Genomic DNA, 15,250 nt, shown 5'->3' with positions numbered 1-15,250 from the left:
ATATCTGCATTTATAAATAATATTTCTGTCATTGACCTTGTGTGTTGGCTACAGTGTAAATGTTTTTGATATGCCCAAATTATATGTCTATGGTTATTGTATGGGCAGCAACTTCTCAAGGTCACAGATGTTTTATAACTTGCTATGGTGAGGTCTACAAACTCTGTTTAAAGCTCTAAGACTGTTTGTTGCATAGCTTATGTAGAGAAGGACAGGGACAAAGAGACTGATCTGCTTTTGGGGATGACTGTTAGAGCGCAGCATGAGCCCTGCCCCCTGGGATACCAGTTGTGCTGATGGACAAACAAACCTCACCCATAGTTCCAGCTCCCACCTCCGCCCTGGCAGTCTGCCTAAGGTGGACACGGTGGTGAGACCAGAGCAGGAGCCAAAGCCCAGGACTGAAGCAGAGTGACCCTAGTGGGGCACAGCCAGTATCCAGGATCCAGGTCTGGTGGGGGATTTTGCATGTAGAGTGGGCCAGTTCTACCTGCCCTGCACATGTGTTTACTCCTCAGTGGGTCTTTGCTTAGCCCCTCCAACACACATGTGACAGTGTCCCAAGGAGCCTGAGCAAGCAGCAGGTCTATGTGGAGCAGGAGCCAAGGGGAACATGGCGTCTCAGAGAGGGTTTCACCCCAACATCACTGGTGTGGAGGCTGAGAATCTCCTTCTAACCAGAGGAGTTGATGGCAGCTTTTTGACAAGGCCTAGTGAGAGTAACCCTGGAGATTTTACTGTGTCTGTTAGAAGAAATGGAGCGGTCTATCACATCAAGGTTCAGAACACTGGGGACTACTATGACCTCTATGGTGGGAAGAAGTTTGCCACCTTGGCGGAACTACTCCAGTACTACATGGAACATCACGAGCAGCTAAAAGAAAAGAATGGAGATGTTGTTGAGCTCAAGTACCCACTGAATTGTGCAGACCCAACCTCTGAAAGGTGGTTCCATGGTCCCTTGTCTGGTAAAGAAGCAGAGAAACTGCTAATGGAGAAGGGTAAGCATGACAGCTTTCTTGTTCGAGGGAGCCAGAGATACCCTGGAGACTTTGTTCTCTCTGTCATCACAGGTGATGACAAATGGAAGAGCAATGATGGCAAGTCCAAAGTGAGCCACGTTATGATCCGATGTCAGGAACGGAAATATGATGTTAGTGGAGGAGAGTATTTTGACTCTTTGAGAGACCTGGTGGAGCATTACAAGAAGAACCCCATTGTGGCGACACTTGGCATAGTCCTGCAGCTCAAGCAGCCTCTCAACACAACTCGTATTAATGCTGCTGAAATTGAAAGCAGGGTTCGAGAGCTAAGCAAGGTAGCTGAGACCACAGGTATGGTCAAACAGGGCTTTTGGGAAGAATTTGAGACACTACAGAAACAGGAATACAAATTTCTCTATAGCCAAAAAGAAGGTCAGAGACAAGAAAATAAAAACAAAAATAGATACAAAAACATCTTGCCATTCGATCACACTAGGGTTGTCCTGCACGATGGCGATCCCAATGAGCCCATTTCTGATTACATCAATGCAAACATCATCATGCCTGAATTTGAAGCCAAGTGCCACAATTCAAAACCCAAAAAGAGCTACATTGCCACTCAAGGCTGCCTGCAGAACACGGTGAATGATTTCTGGAGGATGGTGTTCCAGGAGAACTCTCGAGTCATCAGCATGACCACAAAGGAGGTGGAGAGAGGGAAGAGCAAATGTGTCAAGTACTGGCCTGATGAGTATGCACTCAAAGACTATGGGGTCATACGTGTTAGGAACATCAAAGAAAGTGCTGCTCCTAACTACACCTTAAGAGAACTCAAGCTCTCCAAGGTTGGACAAGGAAATACGGAGAGAACTGTCTGGCATTACCACTTTCAGACATGGCCCGACCATGGTGTGCCCAGTGACCCTGGAGGTGTGCTGGACTTCCTGTAGGAGGTCCACCACAAGCAGGAGAGCATCATGGATGCAGGCCCTGTTGTAGTTCACTGCAATACTGGAATTGGCAGGACGGGAACATTCATTGTGATTGATATCCTTATTGACATCATTAGAGAGAAAGGTGTTGATCATGACATCGATGTTTCTAAAACCATTCAGATGGTGCGGTCCCAGAGGCCAGGAATGGTCCAGAAAGAGGCACAGTACTGGTTCATCTACATGGCTGTCCAGCATTACATCCAGAGGCTGCAGCACAAGATCAAGGAGGAACATAAAAGCAAAAGGAAAGGACACAAATATATCAACAGTAAGAATTTCCTGGTGAACCAGACAACCAGTGACCAGAACCTCATGCCACATTGCACTCAAACACCATTCAGTGCAGAAGTAAGGGAGGTTCTGGGCTTGGAACATAGATCATTACCATGTCCCACGAGCATCAGAAGTTTCCCAAGAAGCCTGGATGACTCTAAGAAGGATGATAATGACGACAGTGGGCATAGCTCCCAGAGGAGGGACAGTATCTCCAACAGGGTCTTCTATGAAGAGTTCCAGGCACTGGAAAGACGTGTTGACTGTGTGGAGCACTCCATAGGCAGCATCATGTCCAAGATTGATGCTGTGGTTGTCAAGCTTAAGACCATGGAAAATGTGTATAAACAGTCGAGGTAGATGTTAGGTGCTATTCTGTTTTGGTAGTTATATTCTCCATTTGCAGGAGAAATCATCCATCTACAAATTGAGTTAGCCCTAAGATAATCCCCTGGCCACTCATGACCAGCATAATTGAGGTGAGCTGAGTTAACTTTTAAATGATGGGATGTACGTGGCTTTTGACATATGGGTTTTACATTGTCCCATAGCCTTCCCTGCTATGTGAAAGTGGCAGTATCGGGAATGCAGAGCTTTGGTAAACACTATCCACAAGTACCAGAGAGAGACAGTGGACTGAATACAAACACTAGTTTAACTCAAGAAACCCTGTTAATGGACATTGTAAAGAAAAGCAATTATCTAAGTTTCATCTCAAAATTTTAAAAATTCCTTTGTTATTGCCTAATTCTTGTTGCTTCTTACTATAAGGAGGAGTTCAGATACCAGGTTTTGCCACAGTCTTACAAGTCCATCTCTGGCTGTGCTCTCAAGGAGATTTATTTACTTATTTTTTCATTTTTATTTTTTCCTGGAATAAAGTTTGCTTCTGGTTTACTAGACTTCGGTGGTTTTTTTTGTACAACCCCCTGTGGACCTAACATTTTGGTGACCCATACAGGGAAGCACAAACTTGGTTCTGGGGGGGGGCACCCCAGTCTCTGGTCTCTGGTAAACTTTATTATTACTGTTTTTACCAATTGATAGGTTTCTGGTTTTATCTTGTATCTTGTGTCTGGACAATCCGGGGATTCAAGAAGATCTAGTAGACATGCTTCTAATCTCAGAGCCTAAGGGAAATGGGGGTGCTCCAATTCCTCCTCTGGCCATTGGATCATTTGTTTATGACCCTTTAGGACTGATAAGGGCTCATTGTGACCCAACATGCAGCAATGTCTTGTCAATTCTGTTTAATTGTCATATCATGTTAACAATTGTCTACTGTCAGGCTCATGTGGTGACTGTTAGTAAATTCTTTTTTTTCTTTTTTTGGGGGGGATTTTTGAGACAGGGTTTCTCCGTAGCTTTTGGTTCCTGTCCTGGAACTAGCTCTTGTAGACCAGGCTGGCCTCAAACTCACAGAGATCCGCCTGCCTCTGCCTCCCGAGTGCTGGGATTAAAGGGTTGTGCCACCACCGCCCTGCGACTGTTAGTAAATTCATGTCTACCCTGGGCTAAGGTACTGTAGTCCCAGGCTGGCTTGTCAAGGATAAGTCAGGAGGACAGAGGCAAGTTAGGCACCTGTAAGGCCAGGTACCAATATGGCCACTATCAGCCACTTGTCCCAGAAAATAATTGGTTTTGGTCTCACAAAATGACACGTGTTCCAAAGCTGCACAGCAGGAAGCACGAGAGTGGAGCAGCAGTGGGACCAGAGCCATCAGGAAAGCAGGAGCTGATGCAGAGGCCATAGAGGGTGCTGCACACTGGCTTGCTTTCTCTGTGATGATTCTAGTTTCTGTCAAGTTGACATAAAACTAGTCAGTATACCCCTAGTAAAGTTTGTCTGGTTGACTGCTGAGATCTTGCTTTCCCCACCTTTTTATTTGTTAAATCAGCAGAAGAAAAAATATTCATTCCTGTAACTGTCTAGCCTGTCCCAGCATAGACCAGCAAGACCCAACTACATGACAGCCTCACCCATGGCCCCTCTTTTCCCACCACTCTACAGTCCCTCCCTTGTCCCCTTTTCCTCACCTCCTAGGCCCAGCACTTCAGGCTCTGATGGAGACTGTCCTGGGAAGAACAGAACCCCCTCCTCTGGGAGACCCTCCAGCCCCATCATGCTTAACCCCAGGATGGTCCCCGGGTTCTGGGACCTCTCCCCTTGGACTGCCCCAGCTCTACAGACACGGCCTGCTGCTCCCCTTCACCTGTACCTCACTTCCCAGCTCTGCTTCATATAAGCACTAAAAGATCTCTGCCACCTTTGTCTGTTCTCCTTTGCTCCTTGTCTGCCCTTCAGATGCTCTGCTGCACCCTCTGATCACAGCAGGACCCCAACATGGCCCTTCTCCTGAACCCAGCAGCCCACAGCAGCCCAGGTCATGGGGCCACAAGCAGCTTGGGCTCAAAACTCAGGGCTCCTTCCTCCTTAAATGGTCAATTCAGGCTGAGACAGGCTGGCCTGCTGCTGGGTCTTTCTGCCCCTAGGCCTCAGTGTCTCTTAGCATTCCTGGGCCCTGTTCCTCACTGCAAACCAGCAGCAGCTGCTGCCTTCCTAGCCTTTCCTCTTTAGTCACAGCTGCCCCATTGGAGCAGCTTGGGTCTCACTGGGTTTCTGGTGTACCATGTGGCTTTCCTCCCAGGACTAGGGATGTCTGCATGCTTGGCTTGTGGCTGTAGCTGGACACGGAGGTAGCACCTGACTGTGTTGCACAGGCTGACTTCACACTGTTCAGGAGAAGCTTCTGCACCTCAATTGCTGGGATGACATGTGTGCTGCCATGCTGGCTAGAAAATAGGTTCAGTCAAAGACGGGGATGTGAGGTCCTGGGACTTCAACAGCAGGGATGACAAAGTTGAGTGCCAAGACATCTTGGACAATGTCTCCACGAAGACTCTGTCACCCTCAGGACATGGCTATGTTAATAAAACTAGGCAGTAAACAAGCCGGGCGGTGGTGGCGCACGCCTTTAATCCCTTGGGAGGCAGAGGCAGGCGGATCTCTGTGAGTTCGAGACCAGCCTGGTCTACAAGAGCTAGTTCCAGGACAGGCTCCAAAACCACAGAGAAACCCTGTCTCGAAAAAAACAAAACAACAAAAAAAAACTAGGCAGTAAACAAACCTGTCAGAGGTTACAAACAAGACTGCCAAGCTGGGACCACTCAGTGGCAAGGTGCTCACTTGGCATTGTGAGGGCCCAAGATCTATCCCTGCCATCAGAAAACAAACATCTGCTTGTGATGGCTTAGCATATGTGAGGACCTGGGCTCTATCCTCGGGACTAAACCCCAACACCACAAAACGATCACTGTCAACACTGTGTTACTGAGTACAATTCTCATGACCCTTATCGTGTAAGGAAAGAAGCAACTCTCCCAAGTTGTCTTTGACCCCTACATGCTCCTACCCCCTCCACACACACAGAAAGTGTAGTTAAGAAAAACAAGAAGCAGGGCAGTTGCTGGTGCACCCCTTTTAAAGCACATGGGAGGCAGAGGCAGGTGAATCTCTGAGTTTGAGGCCAGCCCAGTCTACAGAGCGAGTTCTGGGACACCCAGCGCTGCACAGAAATCCTATTTCACAAACAAAACAAAACAAATTGGGTCTGAGGAGCACTTGCTGCTCTTCCAGGATATCTGAGTTTGTTTCCCAGGATCCACACTGGGAGGCTCACCAGGTTTCCTGGTGGAAATTCTATATGTGTCCCTGTGCCGCTGGCACCTGTCCACCATAGGGACTGCAGCTTTCTATAGAGATCTGACCTCCAGAGCAGCATCTTCAAGGGGCATGTCCTGCATCTACTCAAAGGCGAGTTTTTAAGGGCCCCACCTGCCAGGAGGGAGTACCACTTAGAATAGAGACTGGAGGAGGGTGTTCTTTGCAAACAGAATGCAAGGTAAGGCCAGAGGTCCTACTTAGTATCTCTGGCCGAGGGGTGATTTGAGTGTACATGGCTTCAAAACGTCCCTCTAATGCCCAGCGGGTCTGAGTGTACCCAAGCCTGGAGTACTACACAGCAGAAAAAAATAATGACATTTTGAATTTTGGAGAAAAATGGATGGAGCTAGAAAACATTATTTTGAGTGAGGTAACAGACCCAGAAAGACAATTATCGCATGTACTCACTCATAGGTGGTTTTTAAACATAAAGCAAAGAAAACCAGCCTGCAAACCACAACCCCAGAGAACTTAGACAACAATGAAGACCCTAAGAGAGACTTACATAGATCTAATCTACATGGGAAGTATAAAGTATAAAAAGACAAGATCTCCTGAGTAAATTGGGAGCATGGGGACCTTGGAGGAGGGCTGAAGGGAGGAGAAGTGAGGCAGGAAAGGGAGCAGAGAAAATGTAGAGCTCAATAAAAATCAGTAAAATAAATAAATAAATAAAAAATAACTGGGGCAGAATTGGGGACACAGAGATCAAGGCTTGGAATGAGAGGAGTCTATTATGATTCCTGTGAAGAGGGGGCTGACTCCAGCCAAACACAGAAAGCAATGACAAGGATTAACCCATGATGACAAGAGCAGAGACCCCATAGCTCTGCTCTTTGGGACACTTGCTGTGGCTCCTGCTTTTGTTTGTCTCAACTGACTTTTCCAGTCAACTACCAGGAGACAGTCCTTATTTATTCCTATCTTCTTAAACTTAACGCAGCTCATATCTGTTGTTATCGTTAATCAAGAATGGTGTGTGGTGGGGTGGATGTGTTGGTCTCTCAGTTTGCAGAGAGATGCTTCAGTTTTGTAAGTAGAGCTATGGGTTATAAAGCGGAGTAACCCTCGTTAATAGTTAATCCTTAAGTTGCTGAGAAAGCTGCTGACAGTCCGCTCTCATTCTCCTAGGCTTACAACTTTATATTTCTTTACTTCTATGTTCTTATTTTTGGAATCTACATTTTTATATTCTTATTCTTGGATTATATGTTATATATGTTCAAGCTACACTCAATTTCTCAGACCAATTCCTGTTGCCTATGAGTCAAGACATGAGAATGCTCAGCTCCTTCTCTAGCACCATATATGCCTGCATGCTTCCTAGGTTCCCCCCATGATGATAAGGAACTAAATCTCTGTGAGCTATCAGAATTAAAGACTTGCCATGGTCTTTGTGTTTGTTCACAGCAATGGAAACCCAGAACTAAGACAACAAGCAAGAGGACAAAAAATGGAAATTTGGAAAATGTTTGTCATTTAAAAGGTATTTTCATGGGGTGCCAATTGGCGTGTCTGCTGAAAAATAATATAAAGGAACCTTGTAGTAATAGGAATATCTTTTTCATAATCTTATCAAGATTCACACCTGGTTCTCTGGTTGGATGTAATTTGGCCTTAAAAGGAGGATACCACGATAGAACATCCCCATTGTCTCAGTGTGTGTGTGCACCCCTCGCGTACCTTTTATTGCCTGATGAAGGTTAATATTCAGGAGGATGCCTATATGTTTTTCTTTGGGTTCACCTCCTTATTTAGCTTCTCTACGATCACAAATTATAGGCTCAATGTCCTTTATTTATGGGTAGAAACCAAATATGAGTGAGTACATCCCATGTTCCTCTTTTTGGGTCTGGCTTACCTCACTCAGGATAGTGTTTTCTATTTCCGTCCATTTGTATGCAGAATTCAAGAAGTCCTTGTTTTTTACTGCTGAGTAGTACTCTAATATGTATATATTCCATACTTTCTTCATCCATTCTTTCATTGAAGGGCATCTAGGTTGTTTCCAGGTTCTGGCTATTACAAACAATGCTGCTATGAACATAGTTGAGCATATACTTTTGTTGTATGATAGGGCCTCTCTGGGGTATATTCCCAAGAGTGGTATTGCTGGGTCCAGGGGAAGGTTGATCCCGAATTTCCTGAGAAACTGCCAAGCTGGCCTGGGTCCGAAAAAGCATGGGATAAAACCGGACTTGTTGAACATAGCGGACAATGAGGACTACTGAGAACTCAAGAACAATGGCAATGGGTTTTTGATCCTACTGCACGTACTGGCTTTGTGGGAGCCTAGACAGTTTGGATGCTCACCTTACTAGACCTGGAAGGAGGTGGGAGGTCCTTGGACTTCCCACAGGGCAGGGAACCCTGATTGCTCTTAGGGATGACGAGGGAGGGGGACTTGATCGAGGGAGGGGGAAAGAAATGGGAGGCGGTGGTGGGGAGGAGGCAGAAATCTTTAATAAATAAATTTAAAAAAAGGAGGATACCACATCATAAATTGTATCAAGGCCAGGCCAAACCTGATAATACCCAGGACTTCATCCCATATCAGGGGAGATGCCCAGAAGCATGGGTCCCAAGCCACTCTCAGAAGTTCCAAACCAAAGTAGCAGATGTCCCAACACCAGAATCAACAAAACCAACCAAGCAGCTGTTCATGGTACCACAAAGGCTGATGGTTATCAGTGCAGCCTCATGGTCAGTGATGCAATAGAGTTACCAAGGACATGGAGAGTGTTACCTATCAATTGTGCCAAACATGCACAAGACCCTCAGAAGACCTGTCCTGTCAACATCTTATCACGTAAGGCGGGGCTTCATGATGGGGGCATGGTCAGGCATTGTCTTCAATGGTGTAAACACTAGTAAGGTACTCATGTTCCTGTACACAACCCTTCCACACCCATGTTCTTGACAGCAGCCCTGATGTCATTCACTGAAGTGCTATGGAAAAACATTTTGAAATGTTACTGGAAAAATAAAAGACACGAAAACAGAAGAACTAGTTGGGAAGAGAGAGGGGATGAATAGGAGTGAGTGAATAAGTGAAGGTTGATGCGGGAATGTCATATATCAATCTGTTGATTTCATTGGTTAAGCAATAAACTGCTAGGCCCATTTGATAGGCCCACCCTTAGGTGGGTGGAGTAAACAGAACAGAAGGCTGGGAGAAAGAAGCTGAGTCAGGGAGTCACCATGATTCTCCCATTCCAGGCAGATGCAGGTTAAGATCATTCCTGGTAAGCCAGCTCGTGGGCTACATAGATTATAAGAAATGGGCTAGTCCAGGTGCGAGAGTTAGCCGAAAAAAGGCTAGATATAATGGGCCAAGAGGTATTTAAAAGAATACAGTTTCTGTGTAATTATTTCGGGTAAAGCCAGCCGTGTGGAGCTGGGCAGGAACGCAGCCCACCGCAGCTCCTACAACAGAAGGTAAAGAAAGATCACTACTACAAAAGCGTGTCACATACATACATAAAAGATGAGAATGAAATTTATGCTATTCATAATTAATATATGCTAATAAAGTTATTATAAAAAGGCCAATGGTTCATGAGGAACAACACCCAAGACTGACTAACATCTGGCCTCTACATACATGGAGGGGTATCCACATGAATATGCACCTACATGTACACAGCAACAGCAAAAACAGAAAACCTGCATGTCAGGTACAGTGAAGTGGTATATGCATTTAAAAAATCAGACTAGAATACACTTGAAAACACCCAGTCCTCGGGGCTCCTACTGTCACACATGGTATAATGTTTTGATGCTGGGAGTGATATTTACCAAGAATCAGACACCCTAAATTTAGATTCCCCTAAACTTCCAATAGAGAGCAAGGTAGTGTGTGTGTGTGTGTGTGTGTGTGTGTGTGTGTGTGTGTGTGTGTTGTGTGTGTGTGTTGATAAAGATCAAACCCCATCTATGCTAGGCAGGCAGTCTACCACTGACCTACACCCTCAGCCATACTCTCTGGAAATGGCTATGAAAGCAGCACCGGAAATGGGTTAAGGGACTAAGACCCTAGGTCACCATATGTATCTTGATTTTTGGTGATGGTAAGTTTTCCTATGGGATAAGATTTAGGATATGGGCAAAAGCCATGTTTCAACTGGCTGTGTTACAGTTGTCACACTGGGAACTTACTAGAATGTCTGAGCCTGTCACTTCAATTTGGCTTTTGGTGGTGACACCTTACATTCTGTCCAGGTCAATTCACACAGTGGTACAGTTTATATGCCATAGACACTCCCAGGTATGTGGACAGTGAACTTCAAGATTCGGCATCTTGGAACCTCCCCTTCATTGCACTTTGTAGGTCATAAGGTTGGAGAGCGGCATCACATGCCTACTGTTAATGCTCATGCCGTTCTGGATCTCACTGATGATAGCTGCCTGTTTAGCCTGATGTGCAGATGCAGGACTTCACTGTTTCAGCATTCACCTGCAAGATGCCAGGGAACTTTAGCAATGCACATCTGGAGACTCCCATGACAATGGCTTTCATCCTTGGTTTCCTAGGGCTTTTTAATAAGTATTTGTTATAATTTTTATACCATCTTCTCAACCACAAAATTTATTTTCATTTGTGTGTGTGTGTCTGAGAGTATGTTACCTGAGGGAGTATACATGAAATACATGAAGACAAGAAGTGGGGATTGGATTCTCGAGGTGCTCTGATTAAGACAAGCAGTGATGTAAAAAACAGAGATGGACTACATCAAGAAGGAGAAGACCCAAGATGCTGTGGTCTTTTGTTTTGTTTTTGGTGGGTGGAAGGGCTGTGTGTGCGCATGAATGTAGGTACTCTTGGAGGCCAGAGAGAGCATTGAATCTCACAGAACTGAAGTTACAAATTATTATGTTCCGCCATATAGATGCTGGGAACTGAAATTCAGCCTTCTGCAAGAGCAGCAAGAGCTCAAACAATTTGGGAATTACACTTATTTATTTCAGGTGGGTGAATATCAGGTCATAATAATGCCTAAACATGATATAACTATTCCAAGAAGAAGGCAAATACATTATGTATTAGATCTGATCAAAATTATGCCTAATTTTATTTAACTAGTTCTATACAACTGCAAACACATTATAAAAAAATTACAATAAGTGCCAATGTCCCTAGAGGGCCATTCTTTTAATACCTCAAGTTTAAGTATGATAATAATTGATATTCTCCTTTTTGGGCATGAGTTTATTTTTATTATTTTTTATTTTTACATCCCAACCAAAATTTCCCCTCCCTCCTCTTTTCTCAGTAACTCCCTCCTACCTCCACTGCTCTCACTCCCCATCCATTCCTCTTCCTCTTTTTACTCCTCAGAAAAAGGTGGACTTCATATGGATACCTGCCAGACATATTCTATCAAGTAGTGGCGAGATTAGGCATGTCCTCTTCTATTAAGGATGGATGCAGCAATCCTGTAGGAAGAATGGGTCCCAAAATCAAGCAACAGAGACGGGCCCTGCACCCACTGTTAGGAGTCCCACAAGAACACAAGTTACACAACTGTAACATGTGTACAGAGGGCCTAGGTCAGTCCCATGCATGCTCTCTTGATGGTGGTTCAGTCTCTGTGAGCCACTGTGATCCCAGGTTAGTTAGTTCTGTGGGATTTCTTGTGGTGCTCCTGTCCCCACTGGCTCCTACAAAAATTTAATTATTTTTTTTTATTTTATATGTATTGGTGTTTTGCCTTCATGTAGGCCACTGTGAGACTGTCAGATCCTCTGGAATTGGAGTTACAGACAGTTTTTAGCTGTCTATAATTTTTTCATTTTTATAAACATTTATTTCTCTATTTTGACATTTAAAAATATTTATTTATTTGTTTGTTTATTTATTTATTTATTATGTATACAATATTCTATTTGAGTGTCTGCCTGCCGGCCAGAAAACACCAGACCCCATTACAGATGGTTGTGAGCCACCATGTGATTGCTGAGAATTGAACTCAGGACCTTTGGAAGAGCAGGCAATTCTCTTAACCTCTGAGCCATCTCTCTAGTCCTCTATTCTGACATTTTAAAATAAACTTTCATATAATGAATGTGTGAAGATCTACTCTACTGATAGGTATTTGAAATAATAATAATATTTGTTTAATTATTTAGGGAGAGTAGAAATATATATAATACATATTCACTAATATATTGATATTATATAATATATATTCATAAATATAAAGGTATGTTCGTATATACTTCAAATGGGGAGCAACATCCATCAGTTAAATAAACACCCCACTAGACTGAGACTAGAAGTGTCAACACACGACTAATTCACTAACAGGGAGAAGTCATAAAGAGTGAGGAGCAAGGCAGTAACGCCTGCTGGAGGCTGTATAGTGGGCAGTCCAAACACTTAGCATGTGGGGCTGAGAGCCAAGAAGACCTGAATTTGAATCCTGCCCTCCTACAGTTCATAGCACTGTTGTCTATGAGTTATTTCATTTCCCCTGAGCCTCTGTTCCCCATTCTGTACAATGGGCATAATAATGGTAACCATATTACAGGTCTGTTAGAGGTTGCACTGAGATGACACCAGTAAGTCTGTTGATACTGGGCCTGCCATATCACCAGCATTCCATGCCTTGTTGCAATATCCACCTGATAACATGAGGTAGCTTGGAAACTGTGATCACTTTGTAAAAATGAAAAAGAATTGACTTTCTGTCTGTAAGTATGCGTGTCTCTTGTCTGTAGGTCCCCATACCTTGAGACACATATATGGCAAGGAGATGCTTTTGGTTTGTATTGTTTGATTTAGAGTTTTGCTTTTATTTTTCAGTTAGTATCTTGTATAATCATAGTGTCCTCAAACTCACTATATAGCTGAGCACAGTCTTGATCTCTTGATCTTTCTGATATCACCTACCAAATGCTGAGTTTTAGGTCTGTATCATAAAGTCCATCTGGTTCTAACTTCCTTTCTTTGTTTCAGAGTCTTATTATGTAGCCCTAGTGGGCTTTGGACTTGCTATGTAGAGCAGGCTGGCCTCAAGCTCAAAGAGATGCACCTGCCTCTGTCTCCCAAGTACTGCAATTCAGAGGTATTCACCATCACACCCTGGTTGTAACTTCTAGGAATATCATTCCTTTAACCTGGAATTCTCTGTAGTCTTGAGGAACCATAGTCCTGTCACAAGGTTGGTGAATTCTGGGATCTTATCTCCTGCCAAAGATACTTGGGGTAAGCTGACCACCCAGATGAAGACCATCTAAGAGGCATCCTTGACCTCCTTCACTAGTCAGACAGGTTCATACTCATAGTGTTGTGGACTATTCTAGGTCATATTTTTCTTTTTTCTTTTTCTTTTGCCTTTCTGAGATGGGGTTTCTCTATGGAGCCCTGGCTGTCCTGGAGCTCACCCTGTAGATCAGGCTGGCCTCAAACTCACAGAGTATCACCTGCCTTTGCCTCCTGTGAACTGGGATTAAATTCATGGGCCACATCCCACTATGGCATGTGTGTGTGTGAGTGCATGTGTGTGGAGGTCAGGAGACAACTGGAGTCAGTTTTTCCTTCTGCCGTGAGGGTTCTGAGGACTGAACTCAGGTCATCAGACTTAGTGGCAAGCACCTTTATTTACTGACCCATCTATCTGCTCAGTCCCGTGTTCATGTACAGACATTCACATTGATTTTTCTCTTCTTTGTCTATTTTAGAAGATTTGGGGATCCCTTCTGTGTGACTAAGAAGTTAAGCTGGTTATGCCTTAACCTGTCTTCTCCTTCCTGAGTCTTGAACTTGTATGCTAGCGACGTTTATTTACTTGAAAAAAAAATTCTCTATATTGGGTCAAGCCTAGAATCCCAGTATTTGGCAGGCTGAGAGAGGAGGATCATTCTGGAGCCAGCCTGGGCCAGAGTGAGATCCTGTCTCAAACAATAAAAAAGGCCTGGAGACTTAGCTCAGCAGATAAGAACACTGGCTTCTCTTCCAGAGGACCCAGGTTCAATTCCCAGCACACATATGGCTGCTCAAAACTGTCTGTAATTCCAGTTTCAGGGAATCCAACACCTTTACCCAAACATTTATGCAGGCAAAACACAAATGCACATTAAATATAAGTAAATAAATTATTAAAAACATCGATAACAACAAAAATCTCTGGAAGTACCCAGAAAGAAATGACAATAGATTTGCAGGGATTTCTGGGCAGTTTAAGGTGGTATGGGAGAGAAATTTGATCATCTGATCCACAATTTTCAATGGTTTATTTATTTATTTGTTTTTGTCATTGTTAGAATTTTACTGATTTGGGCAGTTTGGTAATTTTTATTTATTTATTGGAGGGGTGTGTCCTGGAGGACAAAGAACAACTTGCTGGAGTTTGTTCTTTCCTTTTATCATGAATGTTCTGAGGACCAAACTCAGGTTGTCAGGCTACAAGCACCTTTACTTGCAGAGCCTTATTGCCATCCCAGTCCCATTTTTTTTTGTTTCAACTATTTTGTAAAGATTTGTTGTTTTACTTCACATGTATGGGTGTGTCACTGTATGTATGTATATATGTTCACTGCATGTGAATAGAGCAGATGGTTTGACATCCTTAACCACCACGGAAACAAAAACTGTAACTACCTGGAGGTTTCATCTTATACCATCCATAATGGCCCAGATGAAAGAAAGAAATGATAGCGCATGCCTCTGAGGATGTGGGGAAAGAGGAACACTTATTCATTGCTGGTGGGAGTGTAAACTGGTACAGCCACTACTGAATCAGTGAGGAGGCTTCTCAGGGTTGAAAATAGATATACCTCTGAATCCAGCTCTACAACTCTTGGACATACATACAAAGAGCCTCACCTGCATCAGCACACCAATGTTCACTGCTTTTCTCTCCAGAAAGTGGAAACAGTTTAGATGTCTATCAAGAGAGGAAGGGATAATGGAAATATAATCCATTTATACAATGGGATATTATTCAGCTGTGAAAACAAAATGTAATTATAAAATTTGCAGGTAAATAATGGATTGAAAAAAATCCTACTAAGTGAGGTGACCAAGACCAAAACAGACAAACAATGTGTTTTTTCCCACTTTATACATGGATGCTATCTTTAAATGTGTTTCATTTAGGATATAAACAGAGGCCAGGTATCTACGAAGGGGTTGGTAGGGTACGGGCTCTTAAAAAAACAGAAAATTGAATAAAGTGTAGTAATATGGGCGGTGCGGGGCTGCGACCCCAAAACCCCAGCCGCCTGCCCTGCCCGGCTAGCTTATGCCCCAAATAATTACACGGACACTGTAT

General features: G+C 43.8%; 1 pseudogene; it reads left to right on the top strand.

Moving 5' to 3' along the window:
* Positions 1–613: 613 nt before the first annotated feature.
* On the top strand, positions 614–1,933 carry LOC142850696 (tyrosine-protein phosphatase non-receptor type 11 pseudogene; annotated as a pseudogene).
* The last annotated feature ends 13,317 nt before the right edge of the window (positions 1,934–15,250 follow it).

Source organism: Microtus pennsylvanicus, chromosome 5 (assembly GCF_037038515.1).
Source record: "Microtus pennsylvanicus isolate mMicPen1 chromosome 5, mMicPen1.hap1, whole genome shotgun sequence".
Lineage (NCBI taxonomy): Eukaryota > Metazoa > Chordata > Mammalia > Rodentia > Cricetidae > Microtus > Microtus pennsylvanicus.
This window is presented reverse-complemented; position numbering and strand designations above follow the sequence as displayed.